We start from the raw sequence: 22,535 nt of genomic DNA on the forward strand, positions 1-22,535 counted from the left end.
CAATGTAGATTTTGGGCAGTAATGGGTTAATGACAGCATATTGATGAACCTTTCTCATTTCAAAATGTTCTTCATGTGTGTTTGCATCATTTTCAGGTGAGTTTTGCTGCCCTTTTATACATTAGGCTAAGATTCTGGAGCGGTCCGGATACTTTTTCCTGATAAAATGTAGATTTTGGGCAGTAATGGGTTAATGACAGCATACTGGGGCACCTTTCTCATTTCAAAATGTTCTTCATGTGTGTTTGCATAATTTTCAGGTGAGTTTCGCTGCCGTTTTATACATTACGGTAGGATTCTGGAGCGGTCTGTGTACTTTTTCCTGATAAAATGTAGATTTTGGGTAGTAATGGGTTAATGACAGCATACTGGTGCACCTTTCTCATTTCAAAATGTTCTTCATGTGTGTTTGCCTCATTTTCAGGTGAGTTTCGCTGCCGTTTTATACTTTAGGGTAGGGTTCCGGAGCGTTCCAGGTACTTTTTCTTGATAAAATGTAGATTTTGGGCAGTAATGGGTTAACGACAGCATATTGGTGCACCTTTCTCATTTCAAAATGTTCTTCATGTGTGTTTGCCTAATTTTTAGGTGAGTTTCGCTGCCGTTTTATATATCAGGGTAGCGTTCAGGCCCACTCCAGGTACCTTTTCTTGATAAAATGTAGATTTTGGGCAGTAATGGGTTAATGACAGCATATTGGTGCACCTTTCTCATTTCAAAATGTTCTTCATGTGTGTTTGCCTCATTTTTAGGTGAGTTTTGCTGCCTTTTTGTACATTAGGGTAGGGTTCCGGAGCGTTCCAGGTACTTTTTCTTGATAAAATGTAGATTTAGGGCAGTAATGGGTTAATGACAGCATATTGGTGCACCTTTCTCATTTCAAAATGTTCTTCATGTGTGTTTGCATCATTTTCAGGTGAGTTTCGCTGCCGTTTTATACATTAGGCTAGGATTCTGGAGCGGTCCGGATACTTTTTCCTGATAAAATGTAGATTTTGGGTAGTAACGGGTTAATGACAGCATATTGGTGCACCTTTCTCATTTCAAAATGTTCTTCATGTGTGTTTGACTTATTTTAAGGTGAGTTTGGCTGACATTTTAAATATCAGGGTAGCGTTGAGTCCCATTCTGAGTACCTTTTCGAGATACAATGTAGATTTTGGGCAGTAATGGGTTAATGACATCATATTGATGAACCTTTCTCATTTCAAAATGTTCTTCATGTGTGTTTGCATCATTTTCAGGTGAGTTTCGGTGCCCTTTTATACATTAGGCTAGGATTCTGGAGCGGTCCGGATACTTTTTCCTGATAAAATGTAGATTTTGGGCAGTAATGGGTTAATGACAGCATACTGGTACACCTTTCTCATTTCAAAATGTTCTTCATGTGTGTTTGCATAATTTTCAGGTGAGTTTCGCTGCCGTTTTATACATTACGGTAGGATTCTGGAGCGGACTGTGTACTTTTTCCTGATAAAATGTAGATTTTGGGTAGTAATGGGTTAATGACAGCATACTGGTGCACCTTTCTCATTTCAAAATGTTCTTCATGTGTGTTTGCCTCATTTTCAGGTGAGTTTCGCTGCCGTTTTATACATTAGGGTAGGGTTCCGGAGCGTTCCAGGTACTTTTTCTTGATAAAATGTAGATTTTGGGCAGTAATGGGTTAACGACAGCATATTGGTGCACCTTTCTCATTTCAAAATGTTCTTCATATGTGTTTGCCTCATTTTAAGGTGAGTTTTGCTGACGTTTTACATATCAGGGTAGCGTTCAGTCCCGTTCTGGGTACCTTTTCGAGATACAATGTTGATTTTGGGCAGTAATGGGTTAATGACAGCATATTGGTGCACCTTTCTCATTTCAAAATGTTCTTCATGTGTGTTTGCATCATTTTCAGGTGAGTTTGCTGCCGTTTTATACATTAGGGTAGGATTCTGGAGCGGTCCGGATACTTTTTCCTGATAAAATGTAGATTATGGGCAGTAATGGGTTAATGACAGCATACTGGTGTACCTTTCTCATTTCAAAATGTTCTTCATGTGTTTTTGCATAATTTTCAGGTGAGTTTCGCTGCCGTTTTATACATTACGGTAGGATTCTGGAGCGGTCTGTGTACTTTTTCCTGATAAAATGTAGATTTTGGGTAGTAATGGGTTAATGACAGCATACTGGTGCACCTTTCTCATTTCAAAATGTTCTTCATGTGTGTTTGCCTCATTTTCAGGTGAGTTTCGCTGCTGTTTTATACATTAGGGTAGGGTTCCGGAGCGTTCCAGGTACTTTTTCTTGATAAAATGTAGATTTTGGGCAGTAATGGGTTAACGACAGCATATTGGTGCACCTTTTTTCATTTCAAAATGTTCTTCATGTGTGTTTGCCTAATTTTTAGGTGAGTTTCGCTGCCGTTTTATATATCAGGGTAGCGTTCAGGTCCACTCCAGGTACCTTTTCTTGATAAAATGTAGATTTTGGGCAGTAATGGGTTAATGACAGCATATTGGTGCACCTTTCTCATTTCAAAATGTTCTTCATGTGTGTTTGCCTCATTTTTAGGTGAGTTTTGCTGCCTTTTTGTACATTAGGGTAGGGTTCCGGAGCGTTCCAGGTACTTTTTCTTGATAAAATGTAGATTTAGGGCAATAATGGGTTAATGACAGCATATTGGTACACCTTTCTCATTTCAAAATGTTCTTCATGTGTGTTTGCATCATTTTCAGGTGAGTTTTGCTGCCGTTTTATACATTACGGTAGGATTCTGGAGCGGTCTGTGTACTTTTTCCTGATAAAATGTAGATTTTGGGTAGTAATGGGTTAATGACAGCATACTGGTGCACCTTTCTCATTTCAAAATGTTCTTCATGTGTTTTTGCCTCATTTTCAGGTGAGTTTCGCTGCCGTTTTAGACATTAGGGTAGGGTTCCGGAGCGTTCCAGGTACTTTTTCTTGATAAAATGTAGATTTTGGGCAGTAATGGGTTAACGACAGCATATTGGTGCACCTTTCTCATTTCAAAATGTTCTTCATGTGTGTTTGACTAATTGTTAGGTGAATTTCGCTGCCGTTTTATATATCAGGGTAGCGTTCAGGCCCACTCCAGGTACCTTTTCTTGATAAAATGTAGATTTTGGGCAGTAATGGGTTAATGACAGCATATTGGTGCACCTTTCTCATTTCAAAATGTTCTTCATGTGTGTTTGCCTCATTTTTAGGTGAGTTTTGCTGCCTTTTTGTACATTAGGGTAGGGTTCCGGAGCGTTCCAGGTACTTTTTCTTGATAAAATGTAGATTTAGGGCAGTAATGGGTTAATGACAGCATATTGGTGCACCTTTCTCATTTCAAAATGTTCTTCATGTGTGTTTGCATCATTTTCAGGTGAGTTTCGCTGCCGTTTTATACATTAGGGTAGGATTCTGGAGCGGTCTGTGTACTTTTTCCTGATAAAATGTAGATTTTGGGTAGTAACGGGTTAATGACAGCATATTGGTGCACCTTTCTCATTTCAAAATGTTCTTCATGTGTGTTTGCCTCATTTTAAGGTGAGTTTGGCTGACATTTTAAATATCAGGGTAGCGTTCAGTCCCATTCTGGGTACCTTTTCGAGATACAATGTAGATTTTGGGCAGTAATGGGTTAATGACAGCATATTGATGAACCTTTCTCATTTCAAAATGTTCTTCATGTGTGTTTGCATCATTTTCAGGTGAGTTTCGCGGCCCTTTTATACATTAGGCTAGGATTCTGGAGCGGTCCGGATACTTTTTCCTGATAAAATGTAGATTTTGGGCAGTAATGGGTTAATGACAGCATACTGGTGCACCTTTCTCATTTCAAAATGTTCTTCATGTGTGTTTGCATAATTTTCAGGTGAGTTTCGCTGCCGTTTTATACATTACGGTAGGATTCTGGAGCGGTCTGTGTACTTTTTCCTGATAAAATGTAGATTTTGGGTAGTAATGGGTTAATGACAGCATACTGGTGCACCTTTATCATTTCAAAATGTTCTTCATGTGTGTTTGCCTCATTTTCAGGTGAGTTTCGCTGCCATTTTATACATTAGGGTAGGGTTCCGGAGCATTCCAGGTACTTTTTCTTGATAAAATGTAGATTTTGGGCAGTAATGGGTTAACGACAGCATATTGGTGCACCTTTCTCATTTCAAAATGTTCTTCATGTGTGTTTGCCTAATTTTTAGGTGAGTTTTGCTGCCGTTTTATATATCAGGGTAGCGTTCAGGCCTACTCCAGGTACCTTTTCTTGATAAAATGTAGATTTTGGGCAGTAATGGGTTAATGACAGCATATTGGTGCACCTTTCTCATTTCAAAATGTTCTTCATGTGTGTTTGCCTCATTTTTAGGTGAGTTTTGCTGCCTTTTTGTACATTAGGGTAGGGTTCCGGAGCGTTCCAGGTACTTTTTCTTGATAAAATGTAGATTTAGGGCAGTAATGGGTTAATGACAGCATATTGGTGCACCTTTCTCATTTCAAAATGTTCTTCATGTGTGTTTGCCTCATTTTAAGGTGAGTTTGGCTGACATTTTAAATATCAGGGTAGCGTTCAGTCCCATTCTGGGTACCTTTTCGAGATACAATGTAGATTTTGGGCAGTAATGGGTTAATGACAGCATATTGATGAACCTTTCTCATTTCAAAATGTTCTTCATGTGTGTTTGCATCATTTTCAGGTGAGTTTCGCTGCCCTTTTATACATTAGGCTAGGATTCTGGAGCGGTCCGGATACTTTTTCCTGATAAAATGTAGATTTTGGGCAGTAATGGGTTAATGACAGCATACTGAGGCACCTTTCTCATTTCAAAATGTTCTTCATGTGTGTTTGCATAATTTTCAGGTGAGTTTCGCTGCCGTTTTATACATTACGGTAGGATTCTGGAGCGGTCTGTGTACTTTTTCCTGATAAAATGTAGATTTTGGGTAGTAATGGGTTAATGACAGCATACTGGTGCACCTTTCTCATTTCAAAATGTTCTTCATGTGTGTTTGCCTCATTTTCAGGTGAGTTTCGCTGCCGTTTTATACTTTAGGGTAGGGTTCCGGAGCGTTCCAGGTACTTTTTCTTGATAAAATGTAGATTTTGGGCAGTAATGGGTTAACGACAGCATATTGGTGCACCTTTCTCATTTCAAAATGTTCTTCATGTGTGTTTGCCTAATTTTTAGGTGAGTTTCGCTGCCGTTTTATATATCAGGGTAGCGTTCAGGCCCACTCCAGGTACCTTTTCTTGATAAAATGTAGATTTTGGGCAGTAATGGGTTAATGACAGCATATTGGTGCACCTTTCTCATTTCAAAATGTTCTTCATGTGTGTTTGCCTCATTTTTAGGTGAGTTTTGCTGCCTTTTTGTACATTAGGGTAGGGTTCCGGAGCTTTCCAGGTACTTTTTCTTGATAAAATGTAGATTTAGGGCAGTAATGGGTTAATGACAGCATATTGGTGCACCTTTCTCATTTCAAAATGTTCTTCATGTGTGTTTGCATCATTTTCAGGTGAGTTTCGCTGCCGTTTTATACATTAGGGTAGGATTCTGGAGCGGTCTGTGTACTTTTTCCTGATAAAATGTAGATTTTGGGTAGTAATGGGTTAATGACAGCATATTGGTGCACCTTTCTCATTTCAAAATGTTCTTCATGTGTGTTTGCCTTATTTTAAGGTGAGTTTGGCTGACATTTTAAATATCAGGGTAGCGTTCAGTCCCATTCTGGGTACCTTTTCGAGATACAATGTAGATTTTGGGCAGTAATGGGTTAATGACAGCATATTGATGAACCTTTCTCATTTCAAAATGTTCTTCATGTGTGTTTGCATCATTTTCAGGTGAGTTTCGCTGCCCTTTTATACATTAGGCTAGGATTCTGGAGCGGTCCGGATACTTTTTCCTGATAAAATGTAGATTTTGGGCAGTAATGGGTTAATGACAGCATACTGGTGCACCTTTCTCATTTCAAAATGTTCTTCATGTGTGTTTGCATAATTTTCAGGTGAGTTTCGCTGCCGTTTTATACATTACGGTAGGATTCTGGAGCGGTCTGTGTACTTTTTCCTGATAAGATGTAGATTTTGGGTAGTAATGGGTTAATGACAGCATACTGGTGCACCTTTCTCATTTCAAAATGTTCTTCATGTGTGTTTGCCTCATTTTCAGGTGAGTTTCGCTACCGTTTTATACATTAGGGTAGGGTTCCGGAGCGTTCCAGGTACTTTTTCTTGACAAAATGTAGATTTTGGGCAGTAATGGGTTAACGACAGCATATTGGTGCACCTTTCTCATTTCAAAATGTTCTTCATGTGTGTTTGCCTAATTTTTAGGTGAGTTTTGCTGCCGTTTTATATATCAGGGTAGCGTTCAGGCCCACTCCAGGTACCTTTTCTTGATAGAATGTAGATTTTGGGCAGTAATGGGTTAATGACAGCATATTGGTGCACCTTTCTCATTTCAAAATGTTCTTCATGTGTGTTTGCCTCATTTTTAGGTGAGTTTGGCTGACGTTTTATGTATTAGGGAACCGTTCTGGTCCGTTCCGGGTACTTTTTCGTGATAAATGTAGATTTTTGGCAGTAATGGGTTAATGACAGCATATTGGTGCACCTTTCTCATTTCAAAATGTTCTTCATGTGTGTTTGCCTCATTTTTAGGTGAGTTTTGCTGCTGTTTTATGTATTAGGGTAGAGTTCCGGCCCGTTCCGTGTACTTTTTCGTGATAAAATGTATAGTTTGGGCAGTAATGGGTTAATGACAGCATACTGGTGCACCTTTCTCGTTTCAAAATGTTCTTCATGTGTGTTTGCATCATTTTCAGGTGAGTTTTGCTGCCGTTTTATACATTACGGTAGGATTCTGGAGCGGTCTGTGTACTTTTTCCTGATAAAATGTAGATTTTGGGTAGTAATGGGTTAATGACAGCATACTGGTGCACCTTTCTCATTTCAAAATGTTCTTCATGTGTTTTTGCCTCATTTTCAGGTGAGTTTCGCTGCCGTTTTAGACATTAGGGTAGGGTTCCGGAGCGTTCCAGGTACTTTTTCTTGATAAAATGTAGATTTTGGGCAGTAATGGGTTAACGACAGCATATTGGTGCACCTTTCTCATTTCAAAATGTTCTTCATGTGTGTTTGACTAATTGTTAGGTGAATTTCGCTGCCGTTTTATATATCAGGGTAGCGTTCAGGCCCACTCCAGGTACCTTTTCTTGATAAAATGTAGATTTTGGGCAGTAATGGGTTAATGACAGCATATTGGTGCACCTTTCTCATTTCAAAATGTTCTTCATGTGTGTTTGCCTCATTTTTAGGTGAGTTTTGCTGCCTTTTTGTACATTAGGGTAGGGTTCCGGAGCGTTCCAGGTACTTTTTCTTGATAAAATGTAGATTTAGGGCAGTAATGGGTTAATGACAGCATATTGGTGCACCTTTCTCATTTCAAAATGTTCTTCATGTGTGTTTGCATCATTTTCAGGTGAGTTTCGCTGCCGTTTTATACATTAGGGTAGGATTCTGGAGCGGTCTGTGTACTTTTTCCTGATAAAATGTAGATTTTGGGTAGTAACGGGTTAATGACAGCATATTGGTGCACCTTTCTCATTTCAAAATGTTCTTCATGTGTGTTTGCCTCATTTTAAGGTGAGTTTGGCTGACATTTTAAATATCAGGGTAGCGTTCAGTCCCATTCTGGGTACCTTTTCGAGATACAATGTAGATTTTGGGCAGTAATGGGTTAATGACAGCATATTGATGAACCTTTCTCATTTCAAAATGTTCTTCATGTGTGTTTGCATCATTTTCAGGTGAGTTTCGCGGCCCTTTTATACATTAGGCTAGGATTCTGGAGCGGTCCGGATACTTTTTCCTGATAAAATGTAGATTTTGGGCAGTAATGGGTTAATGACAGCATACTGGTGCACCTTTCTCATTTCAAAATGTTCTTCATGTGTGTTTGCATAATTTTCAGGTGAGTTTCGCTGCCGTTTTATACATTACGGTAGGATTCTGGAGCGGTCTGTGTACTTTTTCCTGATAAAATGTAGATTTTGGGTAGTAATGGGTTAATGACAGCATACTGGTGCACCTTTATCATTTCAAAATGTTCTTCATGTGTGTTTGCCTCATTTTCAGGTGAGTTTCGCTGCCATTTTATACATTAGGGTAGGGTTCCGGAGCATTCCAGGTACTTTTTCTTGATAAAATGTAGATTTTGGGCAGTAATGGGTTAACGACAGCATATTGGTGCACCTTTCTCATTTCAAAATGTTCTTCATGTGTGTTTGCCTAATTTTTAGGTGAGTTTTGCTGCCGTTTTATATATCAGGGTAGCGTTCAGGCCTACTCCAGGTACCTTTTCTTGATAAAATGTAGATTTTGGGCAGTAATGGGTTAATGACAGCATATTGGTGCACCTTTCTCATTTCAAAATGTTCTTCATGTGTGTTTGCCTCATTTTTAGGTGAGTTTTGCTGCCTTTTTGTACATTAGGGTAGGGTTCCGGAGCGTTCCAGGTACTTTTTCTTGATAAAATGTAGATTTAGGGCAGTAATGGGTTAATGACAGCATATTGGTGCACCTTTCTCATTTCAAAATGTTCTTCATGTGTGTTTGCCTCATTTTAAGGTGAGTTTGGCTGACATTTTAAATATCAGGGTAGCGTTCAGTCCCATTCTGGGTACCTTTTCGAGATACAATGTAGATTTTGGGCAGTAATGGGTTAATGACAGCATATTGATGAACCTTTCTCATTTCAAAATGTTCTTCATGTGTGTTTGCATCATTTTCAGGTGAGTTTCGCTGCCCTTTTATACATTAGGCTAGGATTCTGGAGCGGTCCGGATACTTTTTCCTGATAAAATGTAGATTTTGGGCAGTAATGGGTTAATGACAGCATACTGGGGCACCTTTCTCATTTCAAAATGTTCTTCATGTGTGTTTGCATAATTTTCAGGTGAGTTTCGCTGCCGTTTTATACATTACGGTAGGATTCTGGAGCGGTCTGTGTACTTTTTCCTGATAAAATGTAGATTTTGGGTAGTAATGGGTTAATGACAGCATACTGGTGCACCTTTCTCATTTCAAAATGTTCTTCATGTGTGTTTGCCTCATTTTCAGGTGAGTTTCGCTGCCGTTTTATACTTTAGGGTAGGGTTCCGGAGCGTTCCAGGTACTTTTTCTTGATAAAATGTAGATTTTGGGCAGTAATGGGTTAACGACAGCATATTGGTGCACCTTTCTCATTTCAAAATGTTCTTCATGTGTGTTTGCCTAATTTTTAGGTGAGTTTCGCTGCCGTTTTATATATCAGGGTAGCGTTCAGGCCCACTCCAGGTACCTTTTCTTGATAAAATGTAGATTTTGGGCAGTAATGGGTTAATGACAGCATATTGGTGCACCTTTCTCATTTCAAAATGTTCTTCATGTGTGTTTGCCTCATTTTTAGGTGAGTTTTGCTGCCTTTTTGTACATTAGGGTAGGGTTCCGGAGCTTTCCAGGTACTTTTTCTTGATAAAATGTAGATTTAGGGCAGTAATGGGTTAATGACAGCATATTGGTGCACCTTTCTCATTTCAAAATGTTCTTCATGTGTGTTTGCATCATTTTCAGGTGAGTTTCGCTGCCGTTTTATACATTAGGGTAGGATTCTGGAGCGGTCTGTGTACTTTTTCCTGATAAAATGTAGATTTTGGGTAGTAATGGGTTAATGACAGCATATTGGTGCACCTTTCTCATTTCAAAATGTTCTTCATGTGTGTTTGCCTTATTTTAAGGTGAGTTTGGCTGACATTTTAAATATCAGGGTAGCGTTCAGTCCCATTCTGGGTACCTTTTCGAGATACAATGTAGATTTTGGGCAGTAATGGGTTAATGACAGCATATTGATGAACCTTTCTCATTTCAAAATGTTCTTCATGTGTGTTTGCATCATTTTCAGGTGAGTTTCGCTGCCCTTTTATACATTAGGCTAGGATTCTGGAGCGGTCCGGATACTTTTTCCTGATAAAATGTAGATTTTGGGCAGTAATGGGTTAATGACAGCATACTGGTGCACCTTTCTCATTTCAAAATGTTCTTCATGTGTGTTTGCATAATTTTCAGGTGAGTTTCGCTGCCGTTTTATACATTACGGTAGGATTCTGGAGCGGTCTGTGTACTTTTTCCTGATAAGATGTAGATTTTGGGTAGTAATGGGTTAATGACAGCATACTGGTGCACCTTTCTCATTTCAAAATGTTCTTCATGTGTGTTTGCCTCATTTTCAGGTGAGTTTCGCTACCGTTTTATACATTAGGGTAGGGTTCCGGAGCGTTCCAGGTACTTTTTCTTGACAAAATGTAGATTTTGGGCAGTAATGGGTTAACGACAGCATATTGGTGCACCTTTCTCATTTCAAAATGTTCTTCATGTGTGTTTGCCTAATTTTTAGGTGAGTTTTGCTGCCGTTTTATATATCAGGGTAGCGTTCAGGCCCACTCCAGGTACCTTTTCTTGATAGAATGTAGATTTTGGGCAGTAATGGGTTAATGACAGCATATTGGTGCACCTTTCTCATTTCAAAATGTTCTTCATGTGTGTTTGCCTCATTTTTAGGTGAGTTTGGCTGACGTTTTATGTATTAGGGAACCGTTCTGGTCCGTTCCGGGTACTTTTTCGTGATAAATGTAGATTTTTGGCAGTAATGGGTTAATGACAGCATATTGGTGCACCTTTCTCATTTCAAAATGTTCTTCATGTGTGTTTGCCTCATTTTTAGGTGAGTTTTGCTGCTGTTTTATGTATTAGGGTAGAGTTCCGGCCCGTTCCGTGTACTTTTTCGTGATAAAATGTATAGTTTGGGCAGTAATGGGTTAATGACAGCATACTGGTGCACCTTTCTCGTTTCAAAATGTTCTTCATGTGTGTTTACATCATTTTAAGGTGATTTTGACTGACGTTTTATATATTAGGGTACCGTTCTGGTCGGTTTCCGGGTACTTTTTTGTGATAAATGTCGATTTTGGGCAGTAATGGGTTAATGACAGCACATTGGTGCACCTTTCTCATTTCAAAATGTTCTTCATGTGTGTTTGCCTCATTTTAAGGTGAGTTTTGCTGACGTTTTACATATCAGGGTAGCGTTCAGTCCCGTTCTGGGTACCTTTTCGAGATACAATGTTGATTTTGGGCAGTAATGGGTTAATGACAGCATATTGGTGCACCTTTCTCATTTCAAAATGTTCTTCATGTGTGTTTGCATCATTTTCAGGTGAGTTTGCTGCCGTTTTATACATTAGGGTAGGATTCTGGAGCGGTCCGGATACTTTTTCCTGATAAAATGTAGATTATGGGCAGTAATGGGTTAATGACAGCATACTGGTGTACCTTTCTCATTTCAAAATGTTCTTCATGTGTGTTTGCATAATTTTCAGGTGAGTTTCGCTGCCGTTTTATACATTACGGTAGGATTCTGGAGCGGTCTGTGTACTTTTTCCTGATAAAATGTAGATTTTGGGTAGTAATGGGTTAATGACAGCATACTGGTGCACCTTTCTCATTTCAAAATGTTCTTCATGTGTGTTTGCCTCATTTTCAGGTGAGTTTCGCTGCCGTTTTATACATTAGGGTAGGGTTCCGGAGCGTTCCAGGTACTTTTTCTTGATAAAATGTAGATTTTGGGCAGTAATGGGTTAACGACAGCATATTGGTGCACCTTTTTTCATTTCAAAATGTTCTTCATGTGTGTTTGCCTAATTTTTAGGTGAGTTTCGCTGCCGTTTTATATATCAGGGTAGCGTTCAGGTCCACTCCAGGTACCTTTTCTTGATAAAATGTAGATTTTGGGCAGTAATGGGTTAATGACAGCATAGTGGTGCACCTTTCTCATTTCAAAATGTTCTTCATGTGTGTTTGCCTCATTTTTAGGTGAGTTTTGCTGCCTTTTTGTACATTAGGGTAGGGTTCCGGAGCGTTCCAGGTACTTTTTCTTGATAAAATGTAGATTTAGGGTAATAATGGGTTAATGACAGCATATTGGTGCACCTTTCTCATTTCAAAATGTTCTTCATGTGTGTTTGCATCATTTTCAGGTGAGTTTTGCTGCCGTTTTATACATTACGGTAGGATTCTGGAGCGGTCTGTGTACTTTTTCCTGATAAAATGTAGATTTTGGGTAGTAATGAGTTAATGACAGCATACTGGTGCACCTTTCTCATTTCAAAATGTTCTTCATGTGTGTTTGCCTCATTTTCAGGTGAGTTTCGCTGTCGTTTTAGACATTAGGGTAGGGTTCCGGAGCGTTCCAGGTACTTTTTCTTGATAAAATGTAGATTTTGGGCAGTAATCGGTTAACGACAGCATATTGGTGCACCTTTCTCATTTCAAAATGTTCTTCATGTGTGTTTGCCTCATTTTCAGGTGAGTTTCGCTGCCATTTTATACATTAGGGTAGGGTTCCGGAGCTTTCCAGGTACTTTTTCTTGATAAAATGTAGATTTTGGGCAGTAATGGGTTAACGACAGCATATTGGTGCACCTTTTTTCATTTCAAAATGTTCTTCATGTGTGTTTGCCTAATTTTTAGGTGAGTTTCGCTGCCGTTTTATATATCAGGGTAGCGTTTAGGTCCACTCCAGGTACCTTTTCTTGATAAAATGTAGATTTTGGGCAGTAATGGGTTAATGACAGCATATTGGTGCACCTTTCTCATTTCAAAATGTTCTTCATGTGTGTTTCCATCATTTTCAGGTGAGTTTGCTGCCGTTTTATACATTAGGGTAGGATTCTGGAGCGGTCCGGATACTTTTTCCTGATAAAATGTAGATTATGGGCAGTAATGGGTTAATGACAGCATACTGGTGTACCTTTCTCATTTCAAAATGTTCTTCATGTGTTTTTGCATAATTTTCAGGTGAGTTTCGCTGCCGTTTTATACATTACGGTAGGATTCTGGAGCGGTCTGTGTACTTTTTCCTGATAAAATGTAGATTTTGGGTAGTAATGGGTTAATGACAGCATACTGGTGCACCTTTCTCATTTCAAAATGTTCTTCATGTGTGTTTGCCTCATTTTCAGGTGAGTTTCGCTGCTGTTTTATACATTAGGGTAGGGTTCCGGAGCGTTCCAGGTACTTTTTCTTGATAAAATGTAGATTTTGGGCAGTAATGGGTTAACGACAGCATATTGGTGCACCTTTTTTCATTTCAAAATGTTCTTCATGTGTGTTTGCCTAATTTTTAGGTGAGTTTCGCTGCCGTTTTATATATCAGGGTAGCGTTCAGGTCCACTCCAGGTACCTTTTCTTGATAAAATGTAGATTTTGGGCAGTAATGGGTTAATGACAGCATATTGGTGCACCTTTCTCATTTCAAAATGTTCTTCATGTGTGTTTGCCTCATTTTTAGGTGAGTTTTGCTGCCTTTTTGTACATTAGGGTAGGGTTCCGGAGCGTTCCAGGTACTTTTTCTTGATAAAATGTAGATTTAGGGCAATAATGGGTTAATGACAGCATATTTGTACACCTTTCTCATTTCAAAATGTTCTTCATGTGTGTTTGCATCATTTTCAGGTGAGTTTTGCTGCCGTTTTATACATTACGGTAGGATTCTGGAGCGGTCTGTGTACTTTTTCCTGATAAAATGTAGATTTTGGGTAGTAATGGGTTAATGACAGCATACTGGTGCACCTTTCTCATTTCAAAATGTTCTTCATGTGTTTTTGCCTCATTTTCAGGTGAGTTTCGCTGCCGTTTTAGACATTAGGGTAGGGTTCCGGAGCGTTCCAGGTACTTTTTCTTGATAAAATGTAGATTTTGGGCAGTAATGGGTTAACGACAGCATATTGGTGCACCTTTCTCATTTCAAAATGTTCTTCATGTGTGTTTGACTAATTGTTAGGTGAATTTCGCTGCCGTTTTATATATCAAGGTAGCGTTCAGGCCCACTCCAGGTACCTTTTCTTGATAAAATGTAGATTTAGGGCAGTAATGGGTTAATGACAGCATATTGGTGCACCTTTCTCATTTCAAAATGTTCTTCATGTGTGTTTGCATCATTTTCAGGTGAGTTTCGCTGCCGTTTTATACATTAGGGTAGGATTCTGGAGCGGTCTGTGTACTTTTTCCTGATAAAATGTAGATTTTGGGTAGTAACGGGTTAATGACAGCATATTGGTGCACCTTTCTCATTTCAAAATGTTCTTCATGTGTGTTTGCCTCATTTTAAGGTGAGTTTGGCTGACATTTTAAATATCAGGGTAGCGTTCAGTCCCATTCTGGGTACCTTTTCGAGATACAATGTAGATTTTGGGCATTAATGGGTTAATGACAGCATATTGATGAACCTTTCTCATTTCAAAATGTTCTTCATGTGTGTTTGCATCATTTTCAGGTGAGTTTCGCTGCCCTTTTATGCATTAGGCTAGGATTCTGGAGCGGTCCGGATACTTTTTCCTGATAAAATGTAGATTTTGGGCAGTAATGGGTTAATGACAGCATACTGGTGCACCTTTCTCATTTCAAAATGTTCTTCATGTGTGTTTGCATAATTTTCAGGTGAGTTTCTCTGCCGTTTTATACATTACGGTAGATTTCTGGAGCGGTCTGTGTACTTTTTCCTGATAAAATGTAGATTTTGGGTAGTAATCGGTTAATGACAGCATACTGGTGCACCTTTATCATTTCAAAATGTTCTTCATGTGTGTTTGCCTCATTTTCAGGTGAGTTTCGCTGCCGTTTTATACATTAGGGTAGGGTTCCGGAGCATTCCAGGTACTTTTTCTTGATAAAATGTAGATTTTGGGCAGTAATGGGTTAACGACAGCATATTGGTGCACCTTTCTCATTTCAAAATGTTCTTCATGTGTGTTTGCCTAATTTTTAGGTGAGTTTCGCTGCCGTTTTATATATCAGGGTAGCGTTCAGGCCCACTCCAGGTACCTTTTCTTGATAAAATGTAGATTTTGGGCAGTAATGGGTTAATGACAGCATATTGGTGCACCTTTCTCATTTCAAAATGTTCTTCATGTGTGTTTGCCTCATTTTTAGGTGAGTTGTGCTGCCTTTTTGTACATTAGGGTAGGGTTCCGGAGCGTTCCAGGTACTTTTTCTTGATAAAATGTAGATTTAGGGCAGTAATGGGTTAATGACAGCATATTGGTGCACCTTTCTCATTTCAAAATGTTCTTCATGTGGGTTTGCCTCATTTTAAGGTGAGTTTGGCTGACATTTTAAATATCAGGGTAGCGTTCAGTCCCATTCTGGGTACCTTTTCGAGATACAATGTAGATTTTGGGCAGTAATGGGTTAATGACAGCATATTGATGAACCTTTCTCATTTCAAAATGTTCTTCATGTGTGTTTGCATCATTTTCAGGTGAGTTTTGCTGCCCTTTTATACAATAGGCTAGGATTCTGGAGCGGTCCGGATACTTTTTCCTGATAAAATGTAGATTTTGGGCAGTAATGGGTTAATGACAGCATACTGGGGCACCTTTCTCATTTCAAAATGTTCTTCATGTGTGTTTGCATAATTTTCAGGTGAGTTTCGCTGCCGTTTTATACATTACGGTTGGATTCTGGAGCGGTCTGTGTACTTTTTCCTGATAAAATGTAGATTTTGGGTAGTAATTGGTTAATGACAGCATACTGGTGCACCTTTCTCATTTCAAAATGTTCTTCATGTGTGTTTGCCTCATTTTTAGGTGAGTTTTGCTGCCTTTTTGTACATTAGGGTAGGGTTCCGGAGCGTTCCAGGTACTTTTTCTTGATAAAATGTAGATTTAGGGCAGTAATGGGTTAATGACAGCATATTGGTGCACCTTTCTCATTTCAAAATGTTCTTCATGTGTGTTTGCATCATTTTCAGGTGAGTTTCGCTGCCGTTTTATACATTAGGGTAGGATTCTGGAGCGGTCTGTGTACTTTTTCCTGATAAAATGTAGATTTTGGGTAGTAACGGGTTAATGACAGCATATTGGTGCACCTTTCTCATTTCAAAATGTTCTTCATGTGTGTTTGCCTAATTTTTAGGTGAGTTTCACTGCCGTTTTATATATCAGGGTAGCGTTCAGGCCCACTCCAGGTACCTTTTCTTGATAAAATGTAGATTTTGGGCAGTAATGGGTTAATGACAGCATATTGGTGCACCTTTCTCATTTCAAAATGTTCTTCATGTGTGTTTGCCTCATTTTTAGGTGAGTTTTGCTGCCTTTTTATACATTAGGGTAGGGTTCCGGAGCGTTCCAGGTACTTTTTCTTGATAAAATGTAGATTTAGGGCAGTAATGGGTTAATGACAGCATATTGGTGCACCTTTCTCATTTCAAAATGTTCTTCATGTGTGTTTGCATCATTTTCAGGTGAGTTTCGCTGCCCTTTTATACATTAGGCTAGGATTCTGGAGCGGTCCGGATACTTTTTCCTGATAAAATGTAGATTTTGGGCAGTAATGGGTTAATGACAGCATACTGGTGCACCTTTCTCATTTCAAAATGTTCTTCATGTGTGTTTGCATAATTTTCAGGTGAGTTTCGCTGCCGTTTTATACATTACGGTAGGATTCTGGAGCGGTCTGTGTACTTTTTCCTGATAAAATGTAGATTTTGGGTAGTAATGGGTTAATGACAGCATACTGGTGCACCTTTCTCATTTCAAAATGTTCTTCATGTGTGTTTGCCTCATTTTCAGGTGAGTTTCGCTGCCGTTTTATACATTAGGGTAGGGTTCCGGAGCGTTCCAGGTACTTTTTCTTGATAAAATGTAGACTTTGGGCAGTAATGGGTTAATGACAGCATATTGGTGCACCTTTCTCATTTCAAAATGTTCTTCATGTGTGTTTGCCTCATTTTTAGGTGAGTTTTGCTGCCTTTTTGTACATTAGGGTAGGGTTCCGGAGCGTTCCAGGTACTTTTTCTTGATAAAATGTATATTTAGGGCAGTAATGGGTTAATGACAGCACATTGGTGCACATTTCTCATTTCAAAATGTTCTTCATGTGTGTTTGCATCATTTTCAGGTGAGTTTCGCTGCCGTTTTATACATTAGGGTAGGATTCTGGAGCGGTCTGTGTACTTTTTCCTGATAAAATGTAGATTTTGGGTAGTAATGGATTAATGACAGCATATTGGTGCACCTTTCTCATTTCAAAATGTTCTTCATGTGTGTTTGCTTCATTTTAAGGTGAGTTTGGCTGACGTTTTAAATATCAGGGTAGCGTTCAGTCCCATTCTGGGTACCTTTTCGAGATACAATGTAGATTTTGGGCAGTAATGGGTTAATGACAGCATATTGATGAACCTTTCTCATTTCAAAATGTTCTTCATGTGTGTTTGCATCATTTTCAGGTGAGTTTCGCTGCCCTTTTATACATTAGGCTAGGATTCTGGAGCGGTCCGGATACTTTTTCCTGATAAAATGTAGATTTTGGGCAGTAATGGGTTAATGACAGCATACTGGTGCACCTTTCTCATTTCAAAATGTTCTTCATGTGTGTTTGCATAATTTTCAGGTGAGTTTTGTTGCCGTTTTATACATTAGGGTAGGATTCCGGAGCGGTCTGGGTACTTTTTCCTGATAAAATGTAGATTTTGGGCAGTAATGGGTTAATGACAGCATACTGGCACACCTTTCTCATTTCAAAATGTTCTTCATGTGTGTTTGCCTAATTTTTGGGTGAGTTTTGCTGCCGTTTTATATACCAGGGTAGCATTCAGGCCCACTCCAGGTACCTTTTCTTGATAAAATGTAGATTTTGGGCAGTAATGGGTTAATGACAGCATATTGGTGCACCTTTCTCATTTCAAAATGTTCTTCATGTGTGTTTGCCTCATTTTTAGGTGAGTTTTGCTGCCTTTTTGTACATTAGGGTAGGGTTCCGGAGCGTTCCAGGTACTTTTTCTTGATAAAATGTAGATTTAGGGCAGTAATGGGTTAATGACAGCATATTGGTGCACCTTTCTCATTTCAAAATGTTCTTCATGTGTGTTTGCATCATTTTCAGGTGAGTTTCGCTGCCCTTTTATACATTAGGCTAGGATTCTGGAGCGGTCCGGATACTTTTTCCTGATAAAATGTAGATTTTGGGCAGTAATGGGTTAATGACAGCATACTGGTGCACCTTTCTCATTTCAAAATGTTCTTCATGTGTGTTTGCATAATTTTCAGGTGAGTTTCGCTGCCGTTTTATACATTACGGTAGGATTCTGGAGCGGTCTGTGTACTTTTTCCTGATAAAATGTAGATTTTGGGTAGTAATGGGTTAATGACAGCATACTGGTGCACCTTTCTCATTTCAAAATGTTCTTCATGTGTGTTTGCCTCATTTTCAGGTGAGTTTCGCTGCCGTTTTATACATTAGGGTAGGGTTCCGGAGCGTTCCAGGTACTTTTTCTTGATAAAATGTAGACTTTGGGCAGTAATGGGTTAATGACAGCATATTGGTGCACCTTTCTCATTTCAAAATGTTCTTCATGTGTGTTTGCCTCATTTTTAGGTGAGTTTTGCTGCCTTTTTGTACATTAGGGTAGGGTTCCGGAGCGTTCCAGGTACTTTTTCTTGATAAAATGTATATTTAGGGCAGTAATGGGTTAATGACAGCACATTGGTGCACATTTCTCATTTCAAAATGTTCTTCATGTGTGTTTGCATCATTTTCAGGTGAGTTTCGCTGCCGTTTTACACATTAGGGTAGGATTCTGGAGCGGTCTGTGTACTTTTTCCTGATAAAATGTAGATTTTGGGTAGTAATGGATTAATGACAGCATATTGGTGCACCTTTCTCATTTCAAAATGTTCTTCATGTGTGTTTGCTTCATTTTAAGGTGAGTTTGGCTGACGTTTTAAATATCAGGGTAGCGTTCAGTCCCATTCTGGGTACCTTTTCGAGATACAATGTAGATTTTGGGCAGTAATGGGTTAATGACAGCATATTGATGAACCTTTCTCATTTCAAAATGTTCTTCATGTGTGTTTGCATCATTTTCAGGTGAGTTTCGCTGCCCTTTTATACATTAGGCTAGGATTCTGGAGCGGTCCGGATACTTTTTCCTGATAAAATGTAGATTTTGGGCAGTAATGGGTTAATGACAGCATACTGGTGCACCTTTCTCATTTCAAAATGTTCTTCATGTGTGTTTGCATAATTTTCAGGTGAGTTTTGTTGCCGTTTTATACATTAGGGTAGGATTCCGGAGCGGTCTGGGTACTTTTTCCTGATAAAATGTAGATTTTGGGCAGTAATGGGTTAATGACAGCATACTGGCACACCTTTCTCATTTCAAAATGTTCTTCATGTGTGTTTGCCTAATTTTTGGGTGAGTTTTGCTGCCGTTTTATATACCAGGGTAGCATTCAGGCCCACTCCAGGTACCTTTTCTTGATAAAATGTAGATTTTGGGCAGTAATGGGTTAATGACAGCATATTGGTGCACCTTTCTCATTTCAAAATGTTCTTCATGTGTGTTTGCCTCATTTTTAGGTGAGTTTTGCTGCCTTTTTGTACATTAGGGTAGGATTCTGGAGCGGTCCGGATACTTTTTCCTGATAAAATGTAGATTTTGGGCAGTAATGGGTTAATGACAGCATACTGGGGCACCTTTCTCATTTCAAAATGTTCTTCATGTGTGTTTGCATAATTTTCAGGTGAGTTTCGCTGCCGTTTTATACATTACGGTAGGATTCTGGAGCGGTCTGTGTACTTTTTCCTGATAAAATGTAGATTTTGGGTAGTAATGGGTTAATGACAGCATACTGGTGCACCTTTCTCATTTCAAAATGTTCTTCATGTGTGTTTGCCTCATTTTCAGGTGAGTTTCGCTGCCGTTTTATACTTTAGGGTAGGGTTCCGGAGCGTTCCAGGTACTTTTTCTTGATAAAATGTAGATTTTGGGCAGTAATGGGTTAACGACAGCATATTGGTGCACCTTTCTCATTTCAAAATGTTCTTCATGTGTGTTTGCCTAATTTTTAGGTGAGTTTCGCTGCCGTTTTATATATCAGGGTAGCGTTCAGGCCCACTCCAGGTACCTTTTCTTGATAAAATGTAGATTTTGGGCAGTAATGGGTTAATGACAGCATATTGGTGCACCTTTCTCATTTCAAAATGTTCTTCATGTGTGTTTGCCTCATTTTTAGGTGAGTTTTGCTGCCTTTTTGTACATTAGGGTAGGGTTCCGGAGCGTTCCAGGTACTTTTTCTTGATAAAATGTAGATTTAGGGCAGTAATGGGTTAATGACAGCATATTGGTGCACCTTTCTCATTTCAAAATGTTCTTCATGTGTGTTTGCATCATTTTCAGGTGAGTTTCGCTGCCGTTTTATACATTAGGCTAGGATTCTGGAGCGGTCCGGATACTTTTTCCTGATAAAATGTAGATTTTGGGTAGTAACGGGTTAATGACAGCATATTGGTGCACCTTTCTCATTTCAAAATGTTCTTCATGTGTGTTTGACTTATTTTAAGGTGAGTTTGGCTGACATTTTAAATATCAGGGTAGCGTTGAGTCCCATTCTGAGTACCTTTTCGAGATACAATGTAGATTTTGGGCAGTAATGGGTTAATGACATCATATTGATGAACCTTTCTCATTTCAAAATGTTCTTCATGTGTGTTTGCATCATTTTCAGGTGAGTTTCGCTGCCCTTTTATACATTAGGCTAGGATTCTGGAGCGGTCCGGATACTTTTTCCTGATAAAATGTAGATTTTGGGCAGTAATGGGTTAATGACAGCATACTGGTACACCTTTCTCATTTCAAAATGTTCTTCATGTGTGTTTGCATAATTTTCAGGTGAGTTTCGCTGCCGTTTTATACATTACGGTAGGATTCTGGAGCGGACTGTGTACTTTTTCCTGATAAAATGTAGATTTTGGGTAGTAATGGGTTAATGACAGCATACTGGTGCACCTTTCTCATTTCAAAATGTTCTTCATGTGTGTTTGCCTCATTTTCAGGTGAGTTTCGCTGCCGTTTTATACATTAGGGTAGGGTTCCGGAGCGTTCCAGGTACTTTTTCTTGATAAAATGTAGATTTTGGGCAGTAATGGGTTAACGACAGCATATTGGTGCACCTTTCTCATTTCAAAATGTTCTTCATATGTGTTTGCCTCATTTTAAGGTGAGTTTTGCTGACGTTTTACATATCAGGGTAGCGTTCAGTCCCGTTCTGGGTACCTTTTCGAGATACAATGTTGATTTTGGGCAGTAATGGGTTAATGACAGCATATTGGTGCACCTTTCTCATTTCAAAATGTTCTTCATGTGTGTTTGCATCATTTTCAGGTGAGTTTGCTGCCGTTTTATACATTAGGGTAGGATTCTGGAGCGGTCCGGATACTTTTTCCTGATAAAATGTAGATTATGGGCAGTAATGGGTTAATGACAGCATACTGGTGTACCTTTCTCATTTCAAAATGTTCTTCATGTGTTTTTGCATAATTTTCAGGTGAGTTTCGCTGCCTTTTTATACATTACGGTAGGATTCTGGAGCGGTCTGTGTACTTTTTCCTGATAAAATGTAGATTTTGGGTAGTAATGGGTTAATGACAGCATACTGGTGCACCTTTCTCATTTCAAAATGTTCTTCATGTGTGTTTGCCTCATTTTCAGGTGAGTTTCGCTGCTGTTTTATACATTAGGGTAGGGTTCCGGAGCGTTCCAGGTACTTTTTCTTGATAAAATGTAGATTTTGGGCAGTAATGGGTTAACGACAGCATATTGGTGCACCTTTTTTCATTTCAAAATGTTCTTCATGTGTGTTTGCCTAATTTTTAGGTGAGTTTCGCTGCCGTTTTATATATCAGGGTAGCGTTCAGGTCCACTCCAGGTACCTTTTCTTGATAAAATGTAGATTTTGGGCAGTAATGGGTTAATGACAGCATATTGGTGCACCTTTCTCATTTCAAAATGTTCTTCATGTGTGTTTGCCTCATTTTTAGGTGAGTTTTGCTGCCTTTTTGTACATTAGGGTAGGGTTCCGGAGCGTTCCAGGTACTTTTTCTTGATAAAATGTAGATTTAGGGCAATAATGGGTTAATGACAGCATATTGGTACACCTTTCTCATTTCAAAATGTTCTTCATGTGTGTTTGCATCATTTTCAGGTGAGTTTTGCTGCCGTTTTATACATTACGGTAGGATTCTGGAGCGGTCTGTGTACTTTTTCCTGATAAAATGTAGATTTTGGGTAGTAATGGGTTAATGACAGCATACTGGTGCACCTTTCTCATTTCAAAATGTTCTTCATGTGTTTTTGCCTCATTTTCAGGTGAGTTTCGCTGCCGTTTTAGACATTAGGGTAGGGTTCCGGAGCGTTCCAGGTACTTTTTCTTGATAAAATGTAGATTTTGGGCAGTAATGGGTTAACGACAGCATATTGGTGCACCTTTCTCATTTCAAAATGTTCTTCATGTGTGTTTGACTAATTGTTAGGTGAATTTCGCTGCCGTTTTATATATCAGGGTAGCGTTCAGGCCCACTCCAGGTACCTTTTCTTGATAAAATGTAGATTTTGGGCAGTAATGGGTTAATGACAGCATATTGGTGCACCTTTCTCATTTCAAAATGT

This window comes from Ambystoma mexicanum, chromosome 5q (assembly GCF_040938575.1).
Source record: "Ambystoma mexicanum isolate Mex_15411 chromosome 5q, UKY_AmexF1_1, whole genome shotgun sequence".
Taxonomy (NCBI): Eukaryota; Metazoa; Chordata; class Amphibia; order Caudata; family Ambystomatidae; genus Ambystoma; species Ambystoma mexicanum.